This window comes from Aedes aegypti, chromosome 3, assembly GCF_002204515.2.
Source record: "Aedes aegypti strain LVP_AGWG chromosome 3, AaegL5.0 Primary Assembly, whole genome shotgun sequence".
NCBI lineage: Eukaryota > Metazoa > Arthropoda > Insecta > Diptera > Culicidae > Aedes > Aedes aegypti.
The window spans coordinates 333,995,094-334,008,216 of record NC_035109.1 but is presented as its reverse complement, the minus strand read 5'-3'; the positions used below and the strand labels follow the sequence as shown (position 1 = coordinate 334,008,216).

General features: G+C 37.1%; 1 long non-coding RNA gene across 1 annotated transcript; it reads left to right on the top strand.

Annotated features, from left to right (window-relative positions):
* The first annotated feature begins 212 nt into the window (after positions 1–212).
* On the top strand, positions 213–985 carry LOC110678600. Its single transcript, XR_002501771.1, has 3 exons — positions 213–395; positions 455–524; positions 573–985. It is a non-coding gene; the product is annotated as an uncharacterized LOC110678600 (long non-coding RNA).
* The last annotated feature ends 12,138 nt before the right edge of the window (positions 986–13,123 follow it).

Sequence of the window (13,123 nt, the reverse complement as noted above, 5' to 3'; positions counted from 1 at the left end):
ATATTTTTAAATTAAATGCAATAATATCAATATTGAGAACAATGTGGTTGAAATTACCATGTCCCAAGAATATAATACCGTGTAGTTTCAACTTTGTAGTTATGGTCAAAAGTAAAACTTCTTGAAGTCAAAATTGACTACATGTGTAGTAATTGGTAAAGGATAATGATTTCGATTTTACCATGGCCATGGTAAAAATTACAGCATAGAAAAAAATCTCAAGCTCATCCCAGTGGAAGACGCCATTTTTGACTATCGGTTCTTTTGCGTCTAACCATCTAACCGATGGATAATTTATTTTGTTATTGGAGGCAAACAATAATTCGTATTTCAAATTTAAATAAAGCCTTGCAGAAACGACAACCCAGAGATACTTGAGGATCAAGATATTGGTGGTAAGTATGATTTTGCTTTGATTGGGAAACCCATAATCATTCCTTGTACTTAATTTTAGCCCGTGATAAAAATCCTAGAAAATGAATGTTGGGAAATGGTTTCCCCATCGTACTGGAATGGCCCCCAGTGTCCGTACGCCGTTAGCCGTACACCCGATAAAGTTATGCATCTTTTAGTTGGCGGTCATCACATCCAACGAGCCGGGCGTAGTAGTCAGCTAAGCACCAATTGCACCGACTGTGGATTGAAAACCGCTCTATTAGTGGCCTCGAAAGATCTCCAAGTTCTGGAGCAGTCACGAGCAGATCAACGCGTCACTGCATCTCCGCACGGCTAGCTGAACTGGACCGAAGAGGTGTGGATAAATTATCATAAACTTAAAAATATAATTAAGCAAAATTGATTAACTTAAAATTTATATTTAATTCAATATATACGCATTATGCTTCAAATAACGAATTTTGCAAAATATCGGAAGATCATACGATACAGGTCAGATATTTGGAAAAATTTGCATATCTGAATGCATTATGCGTGAATCTTTAACATTCGATAATTTCAGATAAATACATGTTTTCTGTAAAATCCACTACACGGCTTTCGTTATTTAAATGCAGTTGCTGGTTGAAAATAACACTAAAAGTTGTATTCGTCCTAATCAGTTAAATTTACCACACGATAGTTGTAACTTTAAATGCAAGAGATGGTTGAAAAAATAACTTTTATTGGCCATCAACATAACTACAAAACATGGTAATTTTTACTGATCTCTTTCCATGTTGCCGCCATGGTAAAATTGACGACAAAATGTGGTCGAAGCGAATGTAGTGGGTAGTCTGCACAAATAAAGTGGTGCTGTGCATTTAATTTAAACCATCAACATGGTAATTTTTACTACAATGCTGTTTTCAGTGTATGAAATAGCAATAACTTAGCAAAAATTGCCACCCAAATTTGGTATCTGCTGACGATGGGCCTCAAAGAACAACATAGCAAGCGTCACTGTACATGAAGCATGTATTAATATTGGCAAATCTCGCATAAACTGAGATAACGCCCTAAAGCCATTGGTAATCACCTGTGTAGCTCGTTGTTTCTGGGTAAATGAATAAATAAGCATCCAAACCATCACCACTGTCAGGTAGAGAATGATCATTGCTTCACCATAGAGTTGTTAAATAACGTGTGAATTAGACTGATGCAAATTTTGAAGTTTTTGCTCCCCTATGCTTAAACGATGTCAATTATGATTAAAATGATCCTCCCAAAATTTGAAAAGATTCGGATGAAATTTGGTTGTGCACACGCTATTTGAAGTTTATATGGAAATTACTATGGAAAAGGCAAACCTTTTGTGTTCAGTCCTCTAACTGCTCGTCATAATAATCTATGGAAAAGTGAACACACTCATCTCATGTGAAAACTTCCCAGCTACAACTTTGCCGAAGACCACATTTCGATGGGACTTAAGGATAATTTGGTATTATTGATAACAAAGTCTGAATCATGCTACGATGATCAACCAATTACTTTCAGAGCAACACTGCTTTTTTGCTGTAGAACATAGTACACATTACCAAAAAATAATGTGATTTACGTCTTCTGGGATGCACATAAAAGAAGCGAGCCGAATGACGTGAATTTTTGTCCAATTTCAAATACATTAGTGTCTGATTCGGGAAATGTCGATCACGGTTCCATCATTTTTGTATCCTTCAACATGTAAAATTACATTTTTTGTTCAATACGTCTTCAAGGACACGTTTTTGTGTCGTTCCATCACTTACATCATGTGCCATTCAGTCATAACCAGAATTACGTCCAGAGTAGTTTTCATTATTTTTAAGAGTGTAGCCTGGATTACTTTGATCTACACTGAAAACAGCATTGTAGTAAAAATTACCATGTTGATGGTTTAAATTAAATGCACAGCGCCACTTTATTTGTGCAGACTACCCACTACATTCGCTTCGACCACATTTTGTCGTCAATTTTACCATGGCGGCAACATGGAAAGAGATCAGTAAAAATTACCATGTTTTGTAGTTATGTTGATGGCCAGTAAAAGTTATTTTTTCAACCATCTCTTGTTACAACTATCGTGTGGTAAATTTAACTGATTAGGACATGGTAACTACGAATACAACTTTTAGTGGAATTTCCAACCAGCAACTGCATTTAAATAACGAAAGCCGTGTAGTGGATTTTACAGAAAACATGTATTTATCTGAAATTATCAAATGCTAAAAATTCACGCATAATGCATTCAGATATGCAATTTTTTGCAAAATATCTGATCTGTATCGTATGATCTTCCGATATTTTGCAAAATTCGTTATTTGAAGCATAATGCGTATATATTGAATTAAATATAAATTTTAAGTTAATCAATTTTGCTTAATTATATTTTTAAGTTTATGATAATTTATCCACACCTCTTCGGTCCGGTTCAGCTAGCCGTGCGGAGATGCAGTGACGCGTTGATCTGCTCGTGACTGCTGCAGAACTTGGAGATCTTTCAGGGCCACTAAAAGAGCGGTTTTCAATCCACAGTCGGTGCAATTGGTGCTTAGCTGACTACTACGCCCGGCTCGTTGGATGTGATGACCGCCAACTAAAAGATGCATAACTTTATCGGGTGGAAGCTACGGTTACCGGCGTACGAACACTGGGGGCCATTCCAGTACCATGGGGAAACCATTTCGTAACATTCATTTTCTAGGATTTTTTATCACGGGTTAAAATTACAAGGAATGATTATGGGTTTCCCAATCAAAGCAAAATCATACTTACCACCAATATCTTGATCATCAAGTATCTCTGGGTTGTCGTTTCTGCAAGGCTTTATTTAAATTTGAAATACGAATTATTGTTTGCCTCCAATAACAAAATAAATTATCCATCGGTTAGATGGTTAGACGCAAAAGAACCGATAGACAAACATGGCGTCTTCCACTGAGATGAGCTTGAGATTTTTTTCTATGTTGTGTAATTTTTACCATGGCCATGGTAAAATCGAAATCATTATCCTTTACCCATCACTACACATGTAGTCAATTTTGACTTCAAGAAGTTTTACTTTTGACCATAACTACAAAGTTGAAACTACACGGTATTATAGTCTTGGGACATGGTAATTTCAACCACATTGTTCTCAATATTGATATTATTGCATTTAATTTAAAAATATCTTGAAATAGTTGCGTTAACAACATTGTCATGATTAAGATTACTACATCGTTAGTTTCAGTGTATTCTTCTCGCCAGGAGCACCACTGTTGCCTGCCGAACAGTTGGTGAAGCATGCTACATGCAAACCAACTTTATAATGATGAATAACAATTTATCCTGACGTTCAATCAAAAAGTGGTCTTCGGCAAAGTTGTAGCTGGGAGGATTTCACATTAGAAGAATTTGTTCACTTTTCCATAAAATTTTATGACGAAGAGATAGAGGGCTGAACACTAAAGATTCGCTTTTTCCATAGTAATCTCCATATATACTTCAAATGGCGTGTGCACAGTCAAATTTCTTCCGAATCACTTCAAGGGGGAATGTTTTTGGGAGGATGCTATTTTTCATAAATAAAATCGTTTAAGCATAGGGGAGCTAAAATTTCAAAATTTGCATCACTCTAGTGTGAATCCATTGAAATACTCAGAAATAACGAGCTACGCAGATGGTTACCAATGGCTTTTAGGGCGAGATCATAAGTTATGCGAGAAATAATCATTTTACTTATATGTAACCCTTGGTGGTACAGTGGTAAGGAGTCCGATTCCTAATCTAGAGATCCCGCGTTCGAGACTCGCTTTTTTATTTTCATCCAAATTTTGTGGCATCGTATATCTGATCGCAGAAAGTCTGAAAAAGTCGTGCCAAGTACGCATAAGGCCTCCACTTTGGTAGGTATATAGCCTTTTCACGCATTCTATACGATTGAACTGATTCATATAGAATGATGTATAACAAAAGTTATACCAACCAAAATGTTGACTGGGTGTGGCGCCCTTATTTCGATGCGGTGGGCACTTGCAAAAACTACCTTCAGTGATCCATTGCAAAAGAAATTTCAGAATTTTCTGTATTAAACAAGATTTTGTGAAAGTATTGCAGTCTTTGAACAAACAGCTATCAACGATGTTCAGCAAATTTGTTTTTCATGAACATACAAAATTTTAAAATTGATTAGTCATCGCGATAAATGCTTAATTACGTATTCTTCTGTATTTTTCACTATTTTGTGATTATCAGTATTCTGCAAAATTTATGGACTTCAATATGTGAATATTTTAAGATCACAAAATGTTTGGGTCATCGTGATAAATTTCAAGTAATAATTGAGAATGTATTTTTTCTGTATGCTTCGTAGTTTTGTAAATATATTGTAGTTCTTTGAATGGGTAACAATCAAAAATTCAATGCCAATTGCTTGGCTGCACTAATACGATCATCATACAATCGAAAAATCTATAAGTTATCGCGATAAATTTCAAGTTATCTATAAGTTACTGCTGGTTAGAAATGTTTTTAGGACTTGCTCGGGTGTTTTAAGTACTACAAATCAAACAGTAGTTAAGGTACCGCGGGGCAAGTGAGAATACGGGGTAAGTGGGGCGTTTCGCCATAGCTCAACTAGGAAAAGTTTTTCATGGGGGTATTCTTCTAGAAAGTTGAAGATACAATGACAAGGAATGTATTTAGTACTAAACATATTGTTATTTTTATTACCATGTGGTTCATGTAACAGTTGTCAGTTCAGCGCCATTTTCAACTTGCATGACAAATTGTGACACGTTCCACATCTTGCATTGACTCGCAAAAAATAAATGTGTTTTAAATCGAATTTCCATCAGTATGCTATAATTTTGAGTATTATTACAAGCTGCTAACGATAAACCAGTATTTTGTTTTCATTTCATATGAAATTTTCGATGGTCTATCTTACCCCAGAATATATTTGTACCTGGGGTAAGTGGGACCTATCAAAACAAAAACCAGAATCAAAACTTTTCGTACACGTTTCATACATTCTCCTAGAGAGTAGCACTAAAACATTCAAACAAATGATTTATATCAAAAAAGATCAACCTCAAATTACGTAATTGCATAGGAGGGAGAAGAAAAGTGTTATTATTCTTTATTTTTAAATTTATTTTTTATTTTTGAAATACGACTTCAAAATTGAACAAACACACAGCTGAAATTTGAAATGCATCATGAGAACGATTACTTTTCTATTTTATTTGTTTTTATTTGTTATTTCTACCAAATTAAGTAGAGAGAGAAAACAATTCCACCCCATAAGGTGGTTTTCTGCCACGTATATAAATAATAACAAAACATATTTATAATTTCGTCAATTATTGATTGTTTATGTTCTACATTTTAATTAACAACTTATAAATGATATATTTTGAACATGTTAAATACCTTTTTACGCTTTTATAGAGGAATTTTCAGTTAATATTAAATGTGAGGTGACATACTATTAAATAAAGGGTTTCTTCCTAAAACGTAACATATTTTATGGTTGATCCCTTATGTACATCAAATATGTACTTAAAATTAAAAATCTATGAATTATCAATCCTATTATTGTAATGGTTGACTTACTGATGTGGATTGACGCATGAAACTGGATGTGTCCCACATGCCCCGCTTAGCGAGGCAAGTTAGACCATTGGCTCATTTTAAAACTTTCTTTCAAGGTTTTCACAATTTCGAAATTATTCGATTAGTTTCATGCACACACCAGCAAATATGTTGCCAAAACGTGATTGTGTTGTTGGATTTGAAAAATATTGACATTTGAAAATTTGATTGAGCAATTTGTTTGAACTATCGTTTTTTTAGTTCCCACTTGCCCCGCGGTACCTTACTTAAAATATTTCAAATCTGACATGAATCTAGAAGCCCATGCATTTCTGTAGGTGCCAAACTTCTACAAGTCGGACTTATAATAGCCGAGATGTAGTGGGTCGAATTTAGCGTTTCAACTGATTTTTAAGCGTCGTTCTCGGTGTGTTAAATGTCTTGCAAGATAACAATGTGTCTTCATAATTTTCCAATTTGGCTAAACGGTGGTCACGATGCCACATGTTACCGTGTTGGAAGCAGTGCACGATTTTATGAGGAGATTATTGTACATAGCATTTTTCACCGTGCTAAACAATCTTCGATTTGCTTCAAATGTTGCGAATCCCTTGCGATATGTATGTAACCCTTCGTTCATTCAATTTCACAAGAAAAGAGTAACATTTGAGTGAATTGGATGGCAAATTTTTTTTCCTCTGTCTATCCAAATCCTTACTTGCAATTTCGGTTTACAACTATATTTTTAGCTTAACAATACACATTGCTAGACAGTATTACGTAATAATAAGTTTATTAGTGTAGTTGTGGTTAGCAATAATTGATCTAACATAAGATCATTATTTCATAGAGAGTCTTACTTTTTATGTGATGTTGTTTGATTAAACCAATTTTGTGATTGGGTTGGTAAAAACATGAAAACATGCTTCAATGATTTTTCAATTCCATAGCTGAGGAAAGCTTCAATTTCATTCTTCATTTGATTATTTAGAAACGTCCTGATGGGAAATTTCCCATCATCTGAATTATCCTCCAAACTCATTTTCCCACGTAAGCCATAATGTGATTATTATTTCTCCCAAGATGCTCGTTTATCTGTGATCCATCGAGTATCGTATCTTCATCGAATCGAGCTGATGTGGACGCGATAAGCGAATTGATTGTAATGGGATTTTTTATTGGCTTGCTAAAAATCTCTTCGATTTCCATAAAACCTCATTACCGCCGACGTCAATCAGCTTCATCGTCGCCTTCATAGATGAAGATTTATTATCAACTGAGAAGGTACTTCTACCAACGTAACCGTGTCGTCAAAAACGTACATGGACCGAGCCAATCTCTGGATGGTAAGGATCCGAGCAAGGTTGGAACGATTTTTCCATTTATCTCGATTCCACGCTCAATTACCTTTATCACACCTTTTTAAACAGTAGAATGACTATTATAGTAATTTTCAATATAGGAAATCGAATTATCATTGTGGCCTCTGTAGCACCCGGCACTGATGATGGTGCTCTAAACTGTAACGTTTCTGTCGTCGTGCTGGCTGGGGACCAATTGGGAAAGGCTTGGCCGGGCTCTGGATGGCGTGCTCTATGGCTGGATGGCAAAATGGTCCGTTGATAGTGCGCTTAAAAGACTCATTTAGTTGCACTGTGTAACACATTGTGTGCACTGGAACCAGACGGTAATGGCAGTGTTTCAAATTGCCTGAGGCACGAGGGAACTTGGAGGGACCATAAATAAAGCTACATAATATTTGATAACAGTTTTTGCTTAGGAACGTTTTGATTTTCAGGTGAAGATGCATCGTAGCCAAACTTCGTATTTTCAAGAGCACAAATCTAAGAACCAGACAACCGTTTATGCTGAAAATGCAACTCACTGATCACCAGTGCAACGGTTGTCCGATTCTCAAGATTTGTGCTCTTGAAAATTCGAGGTGTAGCTTCGATGCATCTTCACCTTCACTCATTTTGATTGAAAGTCATATAATCATGGGTTGGTTAATGCTGGGCGAGGCGAATCTCATGAGAAATTATTAACTTTATTCCGTACTTCATCGCTGTCCCCATTTTCATTATAGACTGTGCAGTATCCTTCCGGCAGCAAATTGTTGGCACCTTCAGCACCACCACCAACAACAACGTCCTGCTTTGTCACACGGGCGGCTTTTCTAACACAACGCTGTCACCGTAATGGCGCAACCCGGACCCAAATCGGGTGTTTTATGCGAAGCACATAATGAAAATAATGAAAAATAATTTAGCCTTTCATGATTGGATTTTACAAGTGGGGCCCACTGCGCTGGGCGCAAAAACGCCCTCCCGATGTTGACTGCTGTCAGTGCTGTGTCGTTATTGCGCCGAAGAGAATTGCAACTGAAATTATGCTTTTTCGTGATGGAAATAACCAAAACAGGTCCGCAGGGTCTCTCTAACCAAGCCAGGCGCGGAAAAATGACGCACGTTGTCGCATTACATATTCCGACCGACAAATCGAATCAACGCAAATTCACGCCAGATTCCTACGTAATCGCATTGTCTCAATCAGGGTGCGATGGCGCTCCGATTCTGGGCAGAGAAAAAAAAATAGGAAGAGAAATTATTTTATACGCTTTTATTACCTTAAATTCAATTTGAAGGGGACGGACCTGGTGTAGGGGTTAGAACACACGCCTCTCACGCCGAGGACCTGGGATCGAATCTCATCCCCGAGATAGTCACTAAATATTTCAGTAGTGACGATTTCCTTCGGAAGGGAAGTAAAGCCGTTGGTCCCGAGATGAACTAGCCCAGGGCTAAAAATCTCGTTTAAAGATAGAAAAAAAAAAAAAAAAAAATTGAAGAGAAACCATTTTTGCGCCTCTTTGCTTTCTGGCAGCGATCGAAGGCGGTATCAGTATAAAATCTGGAGGTTCCCGCCTTGTAAATACAGTAACACATGAATTCCAAAACAAAAGATTCAAACATAAATTGCTCGAGGAACAATGTTTTATAAAAAAATGGTCTTAGTTTATTAAATGGCGAAATCAAACACTCCTTCTAGAGATTCATTATTATTCAGAACAGTATATTAATGTGTGTATTGAAGTTGAATCTTTTCTCATTTGCTAATTCTTGAATTCACTGGAATGATTCTTGGAATTTATCTAAAGAACGTTTCAGAAATCTGTTAAAAAATCCTTGGGTTTTCCAAAAAAATTCACATGATTTTTTTATAACTAGGGTTTTGTTCTACTTCGTCGTAAGCGCTACAATTCGTCGTATCAAACATTAAATGTTCCACCACAGAGGATATTGAAACTTACCTGCAACATAGCACGGAGAAAAAAGAATTGTCCAGTCAATCATATTTGCTGGTAGATCAATCATATTTTACATTGAATTCTAGTCAACCATACATTGAAATTAATTCAACAGTATCTATGGTTGGTTTGACTATTTGGTATGACTGGTTCAACTACACAAAATAATTGAATCAACCATAGATATGATTGACTCAATATTAATATACAATCATGACAATGGTATTATTGTTGATGTTGTGTTGTCAAAACCGTCACGAATATTCTTTATCGACATTGCAAAAATGCGACAAAATGTAAATAAATATGGGAGCAGGAATACAAACTACTATCTTGTGAGTGAGAGCCCATCAACTTACATCTACTCCAACATCGCTTGTTGGAAAACAGCGGTTTTTTGCGGTACAGCTCATAATGTTTCAAGGTAGTAATGTACGGAAAGCTGATTCAACAATAATATAATTGAAATATTCATGTGATGGAAGACAGAAACAAAAGCAAAAGCGATTGGGCAAACCATACTGTCAGTTTAGAAGCACCGATAATATGCTTATAACAATCGTATCCAGGCATGTTAAAACAACTATCGGAAAAGTTATGTCAATCGTGCAAGAATTTTCTGCGTGAGATCCATTATCCAAGTGTAATTTTGTGAAAGTTGTTATGGTTTGTACACTTGTACACCAAAAATGCAATAAAACTACTGTATTTCGGTAAATAACTTCAGTTCAATTATACACTTTGCACTTTTTCACCGAAATCGCATGGACGAACACGATTTGAGAGAAATGCTTAGCGATCAACTGAGCCACACCACTTTCCAACACAAGTTTCTTTCCGCCCCCCGTGGGTTACTTACTTCGCCGGGCACTTATTTTCACTATGGAAAACCTTCGTACTTCATCACTGAAGGATTTCATTCCAATCACACGCCGTAAAAGTTCTATAAATCACCAAATTTTACGAAATTTCCTCAACCGCCGCGTATAATTGAGAATGTAAACAAAGTTCAATCCGTCGTACTGAGAAAAAAAGCTTGTGCGCATCAATGCGTGCGCGACGCTCGACGTAAAAATACGGTTCCTTTGATTGTGTTGTTTTCGCTGTACTGTGAGCAAATGCCATAATTGTACGGTCAAAAGGAATTGTGTTAATATGTTTGGGCTGAATTTTGATGACGAACAATTAATTTTAAAGGAAATTAGTATTAGTACTATCATGCTGAAGGAATGGGGAGATGCCCGTAGATCTATATATTCTAGTAAAACATTTTATTAAAGCGTTGATATGTTGTGTTTCAACCACTCAATACACACAGTGAGCCGTAAGTTGTGAGACGAATCTGGAAACTGATTGCGACGGAGTTGAAAACGATACGACGGATTGAGAATACGGTAAGATGCATTTTATTTGCATTATTTACAAAAATAGATCAAGATTTATCAAAATGTTATTGTACAATGGTAAAGCCGTTTTGAGAAAGAATTGTTTGGCATCGGTTTGTATCAACAACATTCACTGCAATACTGGGAAAATTGCAGTTCTCACTGATCAATGCTTAATACGATGGACACTAGCACATCACCCTACTCCTCTAAGATGTCATCTAGGAATAAAATCAGGAGTTACTAAAGAGGAATTCGTCCAGGGTTTCTACAACTATTGTATAAGGGATTTGTTTATCAGTTCTTCCAAGATTTTCTTCAAATACTTTTCAAGGAATTATCAGATGATACGACAAGTAGAAATTGTCTTAGGGAACCATAAGAACCTTCAGATCCCCCCCCTTCAGATTTTTTTTAACATTTCAACCAGAAGTCGTTCGAAGGAATTTCCGTATTCCTCAGCGAAATTAACCCTGTTTACTGCATTGTTTACCTGTTTACCTGATTGACGAATTTCGGAGGCAGTCAGAAGCTCCCATGTTTCCTGTAGCACTCGGTCCCACACCTCAACAACTTGCTGCACGAGAAATCTTGCCACGTGACTTGCCAAACTTCGCTGCGAATCCGGCAGATTGGCCAGTGTTTATAAGCCTGTACACCTATACCACGCAAGCCTGTGGATACAGTGGTGGCGAGAAAAATGATTCGGTTGCAACGTTGTTTGAAAGGTGCAGCCTGGGAAGCTACGCGAAGTCGTCTAATTCTTCATATTTCTGTACCCCACGTGATTGAAGCACTTCGCATGTACCATGGACGATCTGAACTGCTGATCGAGTCGCTGATCTAAAGAGTCAGAAGTAGGCCGAGTTCTAAGGCTGATAAGCTCGTCACTATAATCGAGTATGGAACATATATAATCGAGTATGGAACATAAATTCAGGGGTCTATTTTGTAAATCGAGCGGTTTCATGTGACTCATCTGGAGTCATTGTCGATCAAAGTAAGCATGCATATTTCAGATGTCACTCGTCGACTCCCATAGTAATCTAGTCACATAGAGTGACAACTGTCGATAAACTCGAGTGACAGAGTCGAGTCGAGCGAAATTTTTGGTCGACAGTGACTCCAGTCGAGTCATTTTTGATCAACTCGACTTCCAAAATAGGGCCCTCAAACTCTTTGTGACCATATTACCGCTGCCAACCTATTGGATTACCTGGGCAACCCAACCCTACTGAAAGATTTGGTCGAAAAGCTGCCTGCAGAGTCAGTGGCGTAGCTAGGGTTTTCGGGGCCCGGTGCGGACTCAAATTAGAGGGCCCTTTAGTGTGCGCCGCTAATCTAACATACAATTGACATATGGCTAGTCAAGCAATCGAAACCAAATTTTCTTTTCTGTCTACTTTACGATTTTTGATTTAAAATAATGAAACTTTTGTTCATCTGTTTTTGAAAGCGTTTTTAACTTTATATTTAGGAATCAAGGTGGCAATTAATGAAGACTTATATGCCGAAACGACCACTTTAGAGCTGGTATTGGCCTAGTGTCTTAAAGTATGAACTTTAGAGACCTCGTGCCCGAAACGTGACTGAAAAGAACACAGGATATTTCTTAGAGATTTCAACCAATCATCTCTCAAAGGGTCTTTCTAACAATTTCTATGGAGATTCGGCGTGATGTTAGACGTCTACTATCACTACATGTTTTTTTCGTCTAATATTATTTACATGATTTTCTGATAATGTAATTCAGCTGTTTGCTTAACTTTTTATTCAGCTATTAATCTGAAGATTTCTTCAGGAGTTTGAGCGCTTTCTACACAAGCTTCCCTAGGATTTGCTTACAGATTTTCGTTTGTGATACCTTGAAGAATTCATCCAAAGATAAAAAATACTCCAGGGATTTGAGTAAAGATTCGTAACTCAAAGAAGCGATCTTTCTCGGAACTCATCTATCAAATCTTCCATTGATTTTAGAAATAACTCCAAAGATACATTCTGGGATTGTTATGATTTTCCTCTTCTTTTCGTTCAAAATTTCTTTAATATTGCAACTAGAAATTTATCTAAAAATACCTTTCTTTCTTCCGACATTCACACTAAGTGACCACCCCACTGAAGTCTGCCGTATTTTACACGTTTGATAGTATTCGCATCTATGTACACTTGATACAACTCGTGATTCATGCGTCTGCGCCACAAACCATTTTCGAGTTTCCCACCAAGTATTGTCCGCAACACTTTACGCTCAAAAACACCGAGAGCTTTCCGGTCTGACTCTTTCAACGTCCACGCTTCGTGCCCGTAGAGAGCCACCGGAAGAATCAATGTTTTATACAGGGCGAATTTTGTTTCCGTTTGCAAGCTGCAGGACCTAAGCTGGTTACGTAGTCTGTAAAAGGCCCTATTTGCAGCCGTTACACGTCTTTTCACTTCGCGG